An 18,697-nucleotide genomic window follows, 5' to 3' on the forward strand; every position below is an offset into this window, starting at 1 on the left:
CTTATCAATTGAATCGATCAAAAAATTTCAATCTTACCAACCTAAGAAATCAAGCTAATCAAAGAACTTGCTTTTTCATCACATCAAATCTATCGGGACATCAATTTTGCAAAACTCCAAAGATCAAATACCTCAATTGATCTCCCGAGGGGGCATCACCATATAGTAATCTATCAATCAAGAGCCGAGGCATCCTATCAAACCAATATCAACATCAAAACAAGATTATTCTTTGAATCAATGCATCATCACACCTCGCTTCAAAGAGGGGCAAAATGTAGACACTTAAAAATAATTATTTTAATTATTTTTAATTCCTCACATAATTAATTAATTAATTATGTTAATTAAAATTCTTCTCAATATTAATTAAATATAATTAATATTGTCACTATAGCATATGATTGATTTATTTAATAAATCAATCCCTTTCTTTATTCTTCTAAAAAATCAAATCCTCACAAATCTTCCTCTTAGCTAATTAATTTCAATTAATTAGTTAACCTACATGATTCCTACAAATCATCTTCTTAATTCATCATTAACCTAATAAATTCTTCTAGAAACTCACTTAACATTATTCTTCTAATTTTTTATTCCCTCCACTCATTCTCTCTCCTAGTCAAATTCTCCTACAAATATAAATCCCACCTAACATTTCCTCTAATCCCCCTCCTAATGAGTCATTAATGGCTAATCATCATGATTAACCACAAAGTCAACTCTTTGTCCTTTCATCCAACCACTAGCTTTAAATGCTCTTTTTCTAGATGAATATAAGATTTTTGAAATCTCACATTCCTCTAGGCATTTCCCTCTCCCAAGGAATTTTTAATTCCTTTTTATTCTTCTAATCCCCATAATATCCATTTTTGGAGAATTTTTAATTCCTCCAATGCATCTTGTAGAGTGTAGAGATACGAAATGCCTTTAAGGCATATTTCTTGGTCTCCACACCCTCTCTTGGACCTTGTGTGAGCTCACAAGTAAATCTTAGCCCTTCATCTCGTATTCATCCTAGCCATCCGTTTTCCTCTCCTCTTCCTATAAAATTAGGGCTCCATCCTTTCATTCTAAACATCTTGAAATCCAGTAAGCTTATGCTGCCCTTTTGAGCCCAGGAAATCATCTTGGCAACTTGATCATCTCATCCTTATCATTCATCCTTATCATTTGTGCACAATATTGGAGAGTCATCCACATCCAGCAATCAAAAGAGCACATCAAGTGGAGCATTATCAAAGGGTGTCTTCACTTCATCAAGCTCAATCCGAAGGAGAAGGTAAAATAGCAAGGTGAAATGGTCTTTTAATGATATTTTAGCATTCTGCATGTTTATTCCGTTATGTTTTGATCAGTTTACCTTTCAAATCTGTTTTCCCCTCTTCAAGTTTTTTTCTCATCTATTTCCTCAACATCTAAATCGTAAGCAGAATTAATAGAAAGCAAAAATCTAATGGATGTCATTTTTGCAAAAGGAGAAAATATCTCACCATAATCAACACTCTCAACTTGACAATAGCCTTTCGCAACCAACCTTTCTTTATACTTCTCAATGCTTCGATCTGAACCAATATTTTTCTTGAACACCTATTTACAACCAAGAGGTTTTTGTCCTTCAAGCAAATGTACAAGATCCCATGTATCATTCTTTTTCAAAGATTCCATTTCTTCTTCCATATCAATCTTCCAAGATTCTGCATCATTCATACCTAATGCCTCTTCTATAGATCTAGGTTCATCCACATTAGTATTCAAAGAAAAATATATATCTCCCATCATTAAGTGAATACATTTCAGGTGGTTGTCTATGTCTTGTAAATCTTCGAACAAGCTGAGTTGGAGGTTCTTCCTTCTCTTCTAAAGATTGATAACTAGATGAGCTTTCCTCAACTTCTTGCCTATCAAGTGGTCTCAATTCAATTCTTTCAGGCATAGAAGGGAATTGAATCACATCTTCATGTTTAGTCTGTTCTGGCTGCAATGTAATAGAAGGAGACATAATTTATCTAAAAATAACACTTCTACTATGAATTACCTTTTGTGCAACAAGGTCCCAAAGCTTGTATCCTTTCACAACATAACTATAATCGGTGAAGACACATTTCGTAGCCTTGTTCTCCAACTTTTTTTCTTCTCCTTTGGCACACGTGCATATGCCTCGACACCAAAAACTTTAATATGTCTCAATGAAGGCTTGTGACCCAACCATGCTTCCATAGGCATTTTATCAACAAGAGTTGATGTAGGAGACTTGTTAATCAAGTAGCAAGTAGTGGCAATGACTTCAGCGCAAAACTTTTATTCTAGACCAGCACCACTTAGCATACTCCTAGCCTTCTTCATCAGTGTCATGTTCATTCTTTCTGCAATTCCATCCTGCTGTGAAGGATACATAGTTGTCTTATGTCTGTTAATACCACAATCTTTATGTCATCTCTAAAATTCATCTTAATAACAATATATCAATTAGAAATCAAAGGGAAATCACAAATCTCTATCTAATCAAAGGATTCTAACAAACAAACAATGAAATAACACAATCAAGCAAAATAGGAATTGTAGACGTATAAAAATGACCATATTCCTAAATGAATATTTTATGTTCATTTCTCTATTTAATTAAATCCAATTTAATTAAATTACCCACATTCTTCTATTTAAATTAAGTAAATTACTCAATTTATTTAAATTAAATTCACTAGACTTCTTTTTACCATTTAATGAATAAATCATTTTATTTAATTAAATCCCTTCTATCCACTTTTAATTAAATTCAAATTTAATTAAAAAGTTTATCCTAAATTGAATAAATCTAATTTATTTGATTGCAACCAAATTGAATTAAATTAACTTTATTCCAATTAGATCCTATTATCCCTCCATCCACTTGCAAAATCCTACATCTCCCACTTGCTTCCTAAACCCTATTCCTAATTTCTTCTAGACCCTTCTAATCACTTCTAAATTAACCTAACCCATCTTCTAAACTTTGTCACATCCCTAAACAAAGGGAAGTCACTTCTCAAACCCTCAAAGTCTTCAATAACCATTAAAGGCTCCAAGTCTCCAACAACTTTCTCTTACAAACCATTAATGGTTAACTCAACCCTCTAGCATGATTAGAGACTTTCTCTAAACTCAACCTCCATATAACCCAAGGGTCTCATCAAGCATTCATTTCTTTGACCATGGTTATCCCTTAATCATTTGCACAAGAGTTTATCCTTGGATTAAAACTTAATCCAATGGGTAATCTTAACTTAAGCTTGACCCTTACCCTCTAGATAACCATGAGGTCTTCTCAGGCATTTAATGTCTTCAACCCCTTTTCTCAACCAGTCTTATGTTGACATTTGTCACCATTTCATTGGTGCAAATTGCAAACATGGATTCCCAACTTTCAAACTCAACCCTTGATTAACTCTTTCAATCCTGACCATCCATTGCCCTATTTTTGCTATAAATAGAGCTCTCATCCCTCCATTTTCATCATCCAAGTTTTTAGTATCATACTTATGCTCAAATACATTCAAGCTTTCATATACCATTTATGCTCATCATTTAGCCTCTCTTTAAAATAGAAATTAATCTAATATGCATTTTAGAGTATTTCTATTATCATTAGCTTAAATCATTAACTAATATAGTATGCTAGGATAGTTTGTTTACTACCTTGTCATCTTATAGTTAGTTTATTGCATTTGTAGCATCATGCATAGCTTAGGATGCATCTCATATTAAATCACCAAAAATCATCCCTCGTTCTTGCATTTACCATCCAAAACCATTTTGCTCAGTGATCTGAGAGAAAAAACATTCGTTTGAGGGACCGTATAAGATAGAGAACCGTAGGACCAACCTTGGGAAGCTGAGTGATACTTCATTACTCCATAGATTGCACCAAGAAGTCCTGTGAGTGTGTGAGCAAGGCTCCATAGAGCTTCATTTTTGCATTTTAAGTTCTATTGACCCGCTTTTCCCGCATACATTTCTGACGCCCACCGTGGGGCTCTACCCCATATATCTAATCGGTTTTGAAATATATCCACTTTTGCAGGTCCATGGAAAATAAAAATCAGCGCGTGGGAATCATTCCCTAGCGCATCCAGTTCCCTGTTCAGTGCGTGGGGTCCATCCCCTAGCACATAAAGTCCATTTATCAGCGCATAAGAATACTAATTTTTCTTGTAGGTTTCAACGCGAGAGAAAAATAGAGCAGCGTCTCTAGAACACAGAGTAGCGTATCCCGAAGACAGTATAGTGCATCACTGATTTATTTTAGCGCATTACTATGATTTTGTAGCGCGTACAGTTTGTTCTGTAGCGCATCACAGACCGAAATAAGAAAAACAAACATTGTAATCGATAGATAGAAATTAGACTTGTAGAAGTCCACCAAGGTATCTAACTGGTTATTTTGCAGGTTTCTAACAACTTCATTGCAGATAGGAGCTTCATCTTAAAATTAATATAGTTAGATTTTTACTAACTTACCTAGGTTAGTTTAAAAATTTGATTTTCTTTTCTTAAAATTGAACTCACCTTGTTTTTAGGCTATAAAAAGAACCACTATCAAAAATTTTCTTGCTTTCATAGGAGAAAACCTTTATTTTAGGCTCTAAAAAAGAACAACACAAACTTTTCTTTTTGCAAACTTAGCTCTAAAAAGAACCTCACCATCCTTTGGTGTATAAAAGGATTCATTTTTAAAATTTTGCAAAGGAAAGAACCTCACTTATGAAGTTTTGTTCAAAATCAAAAGAGGGAAGTTATTCCCCTAAATTTCAATTTTCTTTTGTTGACCACATCGATAAATTTGCTTTGTTGACCAGATTCTTTCACTAGATTAAATAATCATTGCTTTGAGGAACTAAAAGGAACACCATGCTTTTCTTGGAGCAACATCTCCAAGTAGAGGTTAGGAAATCACTAAATTGAAGGTTTAAAAAGAATTTTTGATTGCCTTGAATCGAAAGAGGAAGGTATATGCTCTCCCCTTAACTAGGTGATCAAAAAGCCAGACCTTTCTTAAAAAGATTTATTTCCTTCAAAACATTTACATCCTTTAGCAGGCCTGCCTTCCCGAGGAGTTGAAATCAACTCTTAAAGTCGTTTATGACCGGTGTGAAGGGAATGACCTAAGTGGGGAACGACTTTGACACCAAGTATTCCAACCCACTATAATCAAAAGTGAAAAGTGATGAAAGTCCTTTTCAACGGTTGCGCGCAACGATTAGCCTTCCCCCAGTATCCTTGAGATACGTAAAGCCTTTGTTCTAAAGGTTGGGAAGCCTTCTAGGGGAGTTTATCACTGACGGCCGAACAGGAAGCCTGATTACGAGCCATAGAAATAGAAACTTTGAACTGAGTCAGTAACCAGACATTTATAACATCATAGTGCAAGGGTGGGGAAGAATTGCCCCCAAGATTACTCACCATATATCTCCCAAGATAACTACTCAACTATGAAGCAATTCGCTTTGGGTTAATTTCTAGCAAAAGGCAAAAAAATGGGCACCCTCTAGGGGGTGACATGGCTGTTTGAGCTGACAGAGTATCAAGACTAGTGGGCTATGATGTTATTTATGACCTTTGAATAAAGAGTTTTTCTAAAGTGTATTATTCATATCCAAACCTGTTAAAACATTGGGGATTTGAACACATCCTTGCAGAACATACACTTTTTGTTAGATTAGGCAAAATGGTTGTACTTTTCATGCTGTGCTTACATTTATTACTTCAAAAAATCATCCATCTAAACTGAAAAACTCACAATCAAAACCAAAAATTGCAGAAAAACCAACTGAAGGAAAAATCAGTGCATATTAGCGCGTGAGGACAACTCCTTAGCACGTAGGGTATTTCAGTTAGCGCATCAAACCATCTAGTTAGCGCGTCTGTTCCAAACAGTAACATTTTATCCTAAAATCAAAATAGTGTTAAAATATTTAGCGCATCAGAGAAACAGTCTAGCGTGTGGAAGCATCAGCTTAGCATGTAGAAACCAAAAATTAGCACATCAGGTTTAAAAGTTAGCGTGTCACAGACCCAGGTTAGCGCGTAACTTTTTAAACAGGCAGAAAACAAATTTTGAACAGTCAAATCTTTAGTGCGTGTCTGGGGGCAGCCTAGTGCGTGTGGTCATTCTTTTAGCACGTGGAGTAATTTTGGTAGCGCATTTCGTCTCTGTTTTGGTGCATGACCAAAAACATATAGACAGGGGGCAAAATAGTGAGGAATTTTAAATTTTTTTGAAAACATTTTTAGAAGCCTCTTTTCATCAGCATCAATTTTCATCAAAACGGAGTAATGAAAACAAGAATTTAAAAGCTATTTCTTGAGCCAAATTTGTGTCAAAACAAACGTTGTAAAAATCCAAAACTGATCGCACGGTAAAACATATCTATCTTCTCATAATCCGGAAACATCATCATAAGTATCAACAAAATCCTTTACCATCTTACGGATTTCATCTAAAAAACACTTGTTTAACAATTTCAGGTTGTCAAATCAAGTCTCCATATCGGGAGGCTTTTATCCATATCATTTGGCACACTTTATCGTGAAGGGGCATCTAAACGTGAAGGGGCATCTAAACCTTCATTTTTGATAGAGTAAGACTTGAAATTTTCCAAACAAGATCAACTGAATCCAAACAAATCAAAGGAAACCATTGATCACTCATGCATGACTAATCCCCATATTCTGAGAAGAAAGAACCTTTATCGTAACATCACGTTGAAGAAACAACAACCTAGTTTTTCCAAATTCATCAAGAGAAATAAGTTTTTATACATCAATCGTCAACTCTTCAAATCTCATCGGGTATTCCTTCATCACGTCAAGCGTTATATCCAAAACAAATCCAACGAATTTGACAAAGAGCCTTTAAAAACAAGAGCATATTGTCAAAAGTCTGCTTTTAATCAAATCATAAACCACGGAGGAAAGATCAATCTGACATTCTTGCCCGATGAGTGTATCACTTATAACACACCTCGACCAGAACCACCCACTCCCGAGAAACATATCAACGAGGATTTTGTCCCCTTCGTCACTGAAAGTTTCTACTAAAATGCTTGTTACTCGCTCTCAAAGAAATCAACAAAGCGAGACACACGCAGAGTCTAGTATGAATTGAAGGTTGTCAAATCCTTTTGAAGGTCCACACCTAGAGGAGACTGAAATTTCTGAAGCGCTTCTATAGGAATGCCAGGAAAACGCTTCATTCCAAAAGCTTGTAGAAAGGCTCATGGAAAATGACAAAGAAAAATATTTGCTCATGCTCACAAGTAAAGGAGTAAAACTCCCTGAAAACCTTGACGTAGATATGTTTAGGACACACCCTCAGCATTACGAATATCAAGAACGATAGCGAGAAAGGGAAATCCGCGACCTTGAACAAAACATCCTGGATTAGAACATACCAGAACAACATACACCAATGCAAAACATCCCAGATCAAGACATACCCAAGCAACATACACCAAGACAATACCTTCCCGAGAAAAATATACCGTTCCAAACACCGTTTCAACCCAGGGTCAATACAAGGGAAGAATTTTTCCCTCGGCAAAACAATGTACCTTTGGCTGCCCTTACTCAACAAATGCAAATGTTACAAAGGCAAATGCAGGACATGCAACAAGGAACAACAATACAACACTCTTTAAATGAAATCTATCCTTATCCTTTTGACAGGAGATTACACATGATCCCTTTTCCTCCAAACTCAGACGTGCCTAAATTTGAAAAATATGATGGAAAAAGTGATCCCCGTGATCATGTCAAAGAATTCTGTACCATGAGTCTTGAGTTTGCTCATGATGACACCTATCTGATGAGGTTATTCCCAAGAAGCTTGGGAGGGAAAACAATGGAATGGTTATCCAAAATTACACCACCTGTCAGATCGTTTGATGAATTGGTTAACAAATTCATAACACAATACTCTTATAACATCCAACACGCCATAACCGTGCTGGATGTCTGCAACACCAAACAAAAGAACAATGAAACATTCATGATATTCCTTCAACGCTGGCGATGTATGGTATCACGATATCCTCAGGATATTCCTGAAAAGGAGAAAATGGAAATCTTCATCGACAACTTGAATGGTGAAATGAGTTATAGGCTAAAACTCCAATGCATACCATCTTTCACTAAATTGATTGAAAATGGCATTCAAGTAGAGGAAGCATGTGTCAAAAAGAGAACACTCAAATTATTCAAGGAAGGAACAAACTCATCAAACTACAATAACCAGAACAACAACAACTTGGAAAAATCTTGATTTTGGACTCGAAACAAAAACGAAGGCAACAATGAATCACATGATCCCAAATCCAAGCAACCAGTGCTTGCATTATTTGGAAATCCTCAAACTATGAAAAATCCTAAAAGTGCTAATCCAAATGCTAACACATATGCACCAAACACCAATCAAGGACAACTCAACACAAACAACACCAACGATACTCAAAGCAAAAACACAAATCCAGGACCTAACAACAATTCACGCGACAGCACAAACAATTTCCAAAAGCGTATCTTCACACCACTAGGGCAATCACTAGAATCAGCATTCAGAGAACTTTTGGCCAATAAAATTCTCTCATTGCTAGCAATCAGCAATTATGAACCCCAAATCAAACCACCTTGGTGGAATGATTCACACTATTGTGATTTTCATCGTAACAAGGGTCATCAGACGAACGATTGCATGAGATTGAAAAACATTGTGCAAGACATGATTGATCAAGGTGACTTAACGGTAGATGGTCTCAAAACAAATGGTGATCATGGAGCCTTTAAAAATCCCCTTCCAAATTACAACAAAGATGGAGCTTCAACCTCGAATGATGCACGCCAAGCTCGTATCAACCATATCTACAACAACACCATAAATCACATATCAGCTGAAAATCATCAAGTAAATGTCATCATCATCCGAGATCAGCGTGATCATGAATCTGTCAATGTGACAACCCAAACTCAGAAATATGTCTTAAAAGGACATACTACACCTACAACTCCTACACCAAAGATCCAATATGACTTGGTTAGCCAACTATGCAAAAATCCAGCTCAGATATCTATACTAGAATTGCTGAAACTATCACCGAAACACAAAGACATATTGGAACAAGCGCTATTGGAAACCAATGTACCTCAAAATCTGGATACGGATAGATTTCAAGCCATGGTCGCCCATATGACCGGACCTCATAACCTCACCTTCTCAGAGCATGAGAATGCTTCCTTGAGTCATCCGCATAACACTCCTCTCCATATCGAAGTCATCGTTTGCAAACACTAAGTAAAAAGAGTCTTAATAGATGGAGGAGCTAGACTTAATATATGTACTTTAAAGCTTATCCATGCATTAGGCTTCTCAGAAGAGTCTATTGATCCCTGCAAGAAGATTACCATAAAGGCATATGATGATGAGGAAAGATCCTCTAAAGGAACCGTGATGTTACCTATTCAAGTGGAACCAGTGCAAAAGGATACTATGTGTTAGGTCTTAGACATAGATCTCACCTACAATATTTTGTTAGGGCGACCCTGGATACATGAAATGCAAGCAGTGCCTTCTACGTATCACCAATGTGTCAAATTTCCTTATGATGGACAAGAAATCTCCATATCTATTGATCACAATCCATTTCAACATTGCAACGCAATGGGGGCAGCCCAGGACAGTTTAGTTCCTCACAATAGAGAAAAACAACGATCTTCAACATCAGATCTACAAACAACAAAGCCCAATTCATTATCTGGAGATTTCAAACAACAAATGCAAATCAAAGACCAAGGTATGGGAGAATACTCTTCGGAGCCCTTATGTTTGGCCAAATTACCAACATCACCCAGATCTCATGGATTGCCTACTACATCAACACATCTGGTCACTCAACCCATCACCAAATTTGATGGTGCCTTCATTCAATTGGGCACTCTAGTGCATGAATCAGAAGACAAGGATATTCTTAGTTGGTTATACAAATATGATGAAGAAGATAACAGAGCAGCTACACTGGACATTGTTCTACCTACACACCTATATGGAAAAGGATACTTAATCATGCAGCAAATGAGATATGATGGTAAAGGACCTATTGGGAAATGCAAAGAAGGAGTCACTGAACCCATAGATCTTCCTTCACAACCCAGTAGAGACAAAATAGGTTTGGGTTGTAAGCTCACTTTCCTATTAAGACAGCCACCCTGCATAACTGTGAAACCTCAATGGAAAGTAAAGAGGAAGTACAAAGAAGAACCCTGGCAGGAAGCACTCTTTGAGTCTGCAGAAACAATCCGCAAGGCACGGGAACGTCAAGAACAAAAGTTACATCAGGAAAAGCTTCAAAGCCACAAAAGGGCCATATCTGTGGCAGTAGCTCATATTCAAGATCCACTATTTCAAGAACAAATAAAATCATCTCAGGATACCATTATTTCTCCCTGAGAAGGCACAGTCTATGAACAAATACAGAAAGTAGAAGCGGGATCTGACACCGAATCAACAAAAACTATCAAAATGGTATCCATAATCAAAGATTTGTTTTCACCATAAAACATACCTGTTTACAACACTGATAGAATCTGGGATGAAGCCTCAGAGACTGATTCCAATGAATATGAATGGGGTACCTGCTCAAATGCTACTATAGATATCCCTAATAACACTGACAACATACCCCTTTCTCAGGAAGAGCATAACACAGAAGATAGACATCTTGAATTTGGTCCACAAAATATCTATGACACCAAGGAAAGCGAATAGAAACATTATGAACAAGTCTATACAGAAGATAATACCATCGAAGACCTCGATGAAATCTTGGACTTCTTTAAAACCAAGAACAATCACGATGAAACCTCTGTCTTGGCACTTACAGTAGCAGAACTTGATCCACCAAATGATTCCTTATCGCTTGTCTTTCCTGACCTCATAGACTGGGATGAACCTGAAATCCATGATATACCAATTTTTCCAGATGATGAATCTATTATCCACTACTTATGTACCATTAACCCAGAAACAGGCTCTACCAGTGAACAAAGTAATGATGTCTGCCAATCAGGGAGTGCCAAGTCTCTCAGTCGCAAAAATGAACCAAGTAAAAGATCTGGTGCTGAAAACCAGTCAATGGCAGCTCAAGATCACAAAAAAGTAAAAATAAAGGATGCATATGAGGGTGAAAACCTTTTTAAGGCACCTAAAGATGGGAGACTTGACACTCTTCCTGAGCACTTTCATGAGCGATCACCCATATTGATTGAGCCCACTCAATCAATCAACATTGGTACCACAGAAGCAGTCAGAAACATACACCTTGCAGAATCTCTGACAGAGGAGGAACGATCAACATTTATCATTTTCTTTAAAGAAAAGCAAATTAACTTTGCTTGGTCATATGTCGATATGCCCGGAGTAGATCCACACTTAATCATGCATCACTTGTCCATCTCTCCAGGAATTAAACCAGTCAAACAAAAGCTACGAAAGATGAATCCATAGGTGGCACTCATGGTCAAAGCTAAACTGAAGAAACTATTAGATGTCGGATTCATCCGACCCATTGACTATGCAGAATGGATTTCCAGTATAGTATCGGTATCAAAACTAGACGGCAGTATCAGAATCTGCACTGATTTTTGAGATGTCAACAAAGCTTGTCCAAAAGATGACTTTCCTCTACCCAGTATTGACATAATTGTAGATCTCACAGCAGGCCATGCAATGCTCTCACTAATGGACAGTTTCTCAGGGTATAATCAAATTAAAATAGCCTCGGAAGATCAAGATAAAATTGCGTTCACCTGTCCTTGGGGAACGTACTATTGGAATGTTATGCCTTTTGGCTTAAAGAATGCAGGGGCTACTTATCAAAGAGCAATGACTACAATCTTTCATGACATGATGCACACATTTATGGAAGATTACGTGGATGATTTACTAGCTAAATCCTTCACTAGAGCAGAATATCTCGGCATCCTAGAAAAGATTTTTGATCGATTGGAGAAATTCCAAGTCAGGCTCAACCCTAATAAGTGTGTCTTCGGGGTTACATCAAGCAAGTTATTAGGCTACATAGTCTCAGCTAAAGGTATTGAAGTAGATCCAGCAAAGGTACAAGCCATTATGGAAATGCCACCACCAAAGAATATCAGTCAACTCAGATCTCTACAAGGACGACTTCAATCAATCAGGTGATTCATCGCTCAATTAGTTGATAAAAGTCTACCATTTAACCATTTACTACACAAAAATGTACCATTCAAATGGGAGACCAAGTGTGCAGAATCTTTTTATCAAATCAAACAGTACCTGATGAATCCACCAGTTCTGGTACCACTAGTCACAGGAAAGCCACTTATCCTATATATCTCAACAACAAATATATCGTTGGGGGCACTATTGGCACAAGAAGATCAACAAGGAAAGGAACGAGCCATATACTACATCAGTAGGACATTGAATGGCTATGAAATCAACTATACATTCATTGAAAAGGCTTGCCTAACAGTGGTCTTCGCATCTCAGAACTTCTGACATTATATGCTAGCACACACCATTAAGCTAGTAGCCAAAATTGATCCTCTTAAATATCTACTCAGCAAAGCAGCTCTTACTGGACGATTGGCTAAACGGGTCATGATTCTCAGTGAATTTGACATCCAATACATAGAAAGAAGAGCCATCAAAGGACAAGCAATTGCAGATCAACTAGCTGAAGCACCGCTACCAGGAAAACAAACTATGGCGATTGAATTTTCGGACAGGGACGTTCTTGCTCTTTCTACCAAACAATGGACTCTATACTTTGATGGATCCTACACCCAACACGGTTCAGGGGCTGGTATTCTTTTCATCACTCCAGAAGGACACACTATACCAAGATCATATAGGCTTATGTTCCCCTGCACAAATAATGTGGTTGAATATGAGGCATTGGTTATAGGCATCAAAATGGCCGTAGAATGGAAAATCACGGAGTTAAAAGTCTATGGAGATTCATAATTAGTTGTCAATGAGATCAACAACGACTATCAAACAAAGGATGACAAGCTGCTACCCTACAAATGAATGGTGGATGACTTCAAACAGTATTTTGTGCACATCACCTTCGAGCAAATACCAAGGTTGAACAACAAGGCAGCCGATGCCATGGCTACTATCACTTCATTATTACAAATTCCATAGCAACAGAGTCATTACGAGTTCCTAGTAGAGCAACTATTCTCCCCAGCCTATGACCACTCTAAATCCCATGTTATCTATGCTTTGACTAGTTCAGATTCTCCGTTATATGGACCGATACACGACTACCTCAAGAACAATATCTTACCCATTAACCAATCCTATAACTAGAAACGTAATTTTATCTGGCAAGCTGCTCGTTATACCCTTACCGTTGATACTTTGTACCGTCAAGGTCTAGATGGTACTCTTCTTTGTTGCCTTGATCATAATGATTCTTATTCTGCTTTACATGAGCTTCACAAAGGTATTTGTGGCACACATTCAAGTGGTACTAATCTTGCTAAAAAGATTCTAAGGATGGGATACTACTGGCCTACAATGGAGAAAGATTCTTACCACTTCGCCAAGAAATGTCCTAAATGTCAGATCCATGGCAATCTTATACACGCACCAGCACAGGAATTGCATCCATTTACAACATCATGGCCCTTTTGTCAGTGGGGACTAGACTTAGTTGGCAAAATTCATCCTTCATCTTCAAATGGACACAAGTTCATTATAACTGCAACATAATACTTTACCAAATGGATAGAAGCAGTTCCTATGACCACATTAACTGGGAAACAAATTGCCTCTTTTATCCTAAATTATCTGATCTGCAGATATGGTATTCCAAGTTCAATCATCACAGATAGTGGATGACCTTTCAAAAACCAAGATGTACAAGAACTATGTGAAAAATTCAAAATCCAGCATCGGTTCTCTACACCATACTCCCCACAAGGAAATGGTCAAGCAGAAGCATCTAACAAGACAATACTAAAAATCCTAAAGAAAATAGTGAATGATGCAGGCAAAGATTGGCACGTACAACTCAATCCAGCACTTTGGGCATACAGAACCAGCATTCGTACATCTACAGGAGCAACACCATACTCATTGGTATATGGATCAGAAGCCATTTTACCCCTAGAGGTAGAAATCCCATCTCTCAGAGTATCTTTGAAAGGTTTAATCCCGGATAAAGAGTATCGAGTTAACCGACTACAAGAACTTGAACTATTAGATGAAAGACGTCAGCATGCTTACACTCATCTCAAAGCATATCAACAACGCATGTGCAGGAGCTACAATCACAAGGTCATCCCTCGCAACTTCGAAGTTGGTGACCTAGTCCTCAAAGAAAATCTAAGAAATCAGCAAGATCAAGAAAAGAAAGGGAAGTTTGAACCTAACTGGTTGGGTCCCTATGTCATCATATCAGTCTATGGATCAGGTCCCTATCAGCTAACAACTTCAGAAGGAGATGTGCTTGACGAACCAACTAACAGCATCCATCTGAAGAAGTACTACACTTGAGTAGTCTAATGCATAGAAAAAGCCAAAACAAGAAAAAAAAAATCAAAAAATCCAGAAAAAGCAAATAACAAGGTACAATAAAAGAAACTAGTGAAAACCTAGTAACAGGCGCTATTGTGAAAGAATGGCTTCTCTATCTATCTCCATACCATTTTATCTGTATCCTTAAAACACTATCGGCCATCACCCGACACTTAGCACATATCCATTCAGGACAGACTTAGCATAGTCACTATCCTGGTCTATCCATATATATCCTCTTACCACATTCCACCATGGCTTGGAAATCACTGTACATATTCGCGTCAAGAGGCACACCCAGCTAGGGGCAATAAATAATCAAAATTTGCAACACTTTCAAGACATCAAAACTATTTGCAAAACTCAAAAACATTACATCCAAACAACCAAAACTACACTTTATCGCAAAGCAAAACAAAGAAACACAAAAATACCAAGGATGGATGATTTTCTGAAGTACTAAATGTTGCATTATCGCATAAAATCTTGACTATTTTTGCATTTTGAACTTTTAAAAAAATTATTGGATTCTTTGCCTTTTCTCACTAAATGCTTCAAAGCTAGAGATCATGGGGAAACTCCAATATTTTCTTAGTTTTCTGTCTGGGAGGCGATCACTTGTACTGTGTGAATACTTGCCTCGAGACGTGATACATTGAATATCACTGAAGGCATGATTCCACTTCACGCATACAAATCATTTAATCTTGTCTGTTTATACGCAATCCGCACTCTGGTCGTCCTAGTTCAATTATACCTTGATGCTTGTGCTATCTTGCAAAATCAAATATCATGTAAATTTTTCTCAGGTCATTATGGTTCAATTATACCATTATGCTTGTATAAATTTTCAACATATCCCAAAATCAAACCAAAGCTCAATGATGACACTTATCTCGAAAGCAAATAACATATGGTTATATCAGGATGGCAAATACAGAATGAGGATGCTCCAAAAACAATTAGTTGCATATCATTTTAACATAGTTGCATATCATTTTTAACATAGTTGCATATCATTTTACAATTAGTTGCATATCATTTTACAAATAATTGCATATCATTTCACAATTACTTGCATATCATTATCATACATCTCATTTTCAAGATACATCTCACAACATATCAACGCATACATCTTGCATCATACATTTAAGCATTGCATCACCATAAAGTAAAGAAAAGAACGCATAACACATACATCCATGTAACACACCACATGATCAAAGACAATGATGTCGTATATATATATATCAAAAATGATCAAAATGTACAAAATTTGTCGTATCTGTGCCCAGTACAAAGAATACAATGATAAAAAATACAACGGAGACAATGTCTCTCAAGTATGGCTATCCCCTAATGGAGATGGTCTCGCTCCAGAAGTCCCCACCCCCAGATCTCCAGGGGGATCATGTCTCGATGGCCCTGTCACCCCTCGGCTCTCTGACCGCGACCCAGTATCTCGAGATCGACTGGATCTCGACTGTGTAAACCTCTGTACTCGACGATCCCTGGGTACCACAGCCTCATAGTGATGATGGTAGTACACCACCTCTTGAGCTCTCAAAGATAGCTCTCTTAGGGTGTCTCTCATTGGACCACCCACCGCTGCCCTTTGCACGCTTGCTGCAAGCTCCTCTGCTCAACCCCGCTGCTCTATCTTCGTGTCTCACTCAGTGGTCAACTGTGCAATCTGCCGCTGATATGTCAATAATTGTGCCTGTAGCTGCTATACCATCACCTGTAGGGTCCTAATTTGTGCATCCTCAACATGAGTGGGGATCCGGACCTGTAGGGGTACCTGTGTAGGGGTATCCCCTCTCCCTCTGCCTATCCTCGGTGCTGGAGGTGGGAGCACATCCATCCTCCTCATCTAAGCTGGTCATGTTGCCTCGTCAGTCCCCCCCACTGTAGCTAGAACCTCCCCCACTCTCCCCTCTCCACCTGCTCCAATGGTCAACCCGCCTCTCCCTCTGTCCATCACCACCCATCTAACTGCTCTCTCCAACCCTCTATCTCCTCTCCTCCCTCTATCTCCTCTCCTCCCCCGATCTCCTCTCCCTTGTCATCCTCCTCCACCATCTCTATCATCCTCATCATCTCCACCTCCCTCATCATCATCATCATCATCATCAAATGTTAGCCGCATCTCCTCTAGATCTGATATCCTTGCCACTACCCGCGCAGCGAACAATCTCGCGAACTCATCTATCATGCCCGCATCCAAAATCTCTGGGGCATAATCTCATATCTGGCCCCCCAAGCTGACAAACTCCTCCATAGCCGCCACACTGTCAATAGTCGGACCCCAATCTGGTATGTCCTACCTCCGGCGTGCATACAAACAAGCCCCCTGAGGTATACCCTGCTGTCGACCAAACTATCGCAAAACTCGGGTGACCACAAATCTCTCGATCACGAATGGGGTCCTCCCGATCAGGTATCTCGTCATGAAAACATAGGGCATCTCTAGCCCATCCTCTGCCCATACCTCACACCCTGTATACGATCGCCATGTGACCATATCAATGTCATCCAACACTCTCCTCCAATGATCTAGTTTGCCCAACTTCCACTAGACAACTGGACCCCTATACCCATAGGCATAGGCACGTCCAACGGGCCTATCTCTGTCTGCTAATGGCCTAGCTGCCAGAATGTGCTTCTGGCACCATACCTGAAGGAGTGTCACACCAGCTGACAGACTGTCATAACCTAGGTATACCACCTCGTGCAAGTCCCTGTACAGATGGGCTAGCATAGCTGATCCCGACGTGAACCTATGACCCTGTGTAACCATGTCCTCTAAAACCAGCCCCCATCCCACAGATAGTCCCTTCGACCTGCGGTCAGGACATAGAAAGCCACCTATAAACCTTGCTAGTACTGATGGAAGCAGTGCATAATCCAAGTCCAGGCCAAGGGATCTCATATCCAGATACTGTCTCATCATGGAATATGCGGCGAAGTGCCTTTGTGCCACCCTCCTCTGACTGTTCATAAGGTAGTAGTGAACCTACTACTGGTATGCGCAAAATCCTATAACAGTCCTCTGGCGTGACTGTCATCTCACCCGTGGCAAAGTGGAAGATGTTCGTGTCGCTGTGCCACCTCTCTGTGAGCGCTGTAAGTAACCCCCAGTTCACAGTGAACCGAGGCATATCCAACAGGGACGTCAGACCGCATCTCTTGATAATAACCAGGTCGGCTTGTGTCAACCATGGTATCAAAGTCCAAGACCTAGGAAATTGCTCACGTGACTGAACCACGCCCAATCGCTTCTGTCAACCAGCAAAACAAGTCCAATATCAATTTCCCCATCAAAACAAAGATATCAAAATCAAAATCACATCAAACAAAAACATGAAACAATTTGCTCCTCTACATCAAGTTCAACATCCTATCATTTCATATCAGCTTGTAAAACAACTCAAGTTATCAAAAACCATATCAAAACTTATAACACAACTCAAGTCTCCAAATCGCATAAACTTGTAAAACAACTCAAGTTTCCCACCCATATCAGCTTGAAAAATAACTCAAGTTTCCAACCCATATCAGCTTGTAACACAAATCAGGCTTCACACATTGAACTTAAAACAGAGTGCAAAAACAAATCATGCTTTGATCAAAACAACACATTAATATCTATGCATAACTTGAAATATCGCAAATCAAAACAAGTTATATCAACACTCATATTGGACAAATCAATAAAAAACCATGACAGCAAAACATAGCAAAGCACCAATTACACCTATCCTAACAAAACTAGCTTTATCTTATCAATTTTTTTTCATTCACAAATCACCCAATCTCACAAATTTTTTCCTGATGTGTTAAAACAGATTGTCTACGTGCTAAAATAATGCACTATGTTGTTTTCTCCGCGCGCTAATCTATTTACCCTATGCGCTAGACTGCCTCTACGCGCTATCCTTTTTCCCCAATGTGCCACCCAACCTACCCCATGCGCTAAAACCTATTTATGTGCTAACCTACATCATACTGACGCTACCTATTTGACCCTATGTGCTAGGTCTATCCTATGCGCTAAAACCCCTTACCCATGCGAACCCCTATGACCCCTATGCG

Source organism: Cryptomeria japonica, chromosome 9 (genome assembly GCF_030272615.1).
Source record: "Cryptomeria japonica chromosome 9, Sugi_1.0, whole genome shotgun sequence".
NCBI classification, from domain to species: domain Eukaryota; kingdom Viridiplantae; phylum Streptophyta; class Pinopsida; order Cupressales; family Cupressaceae; genus Cryptomeria; species Cryptomeria japonica.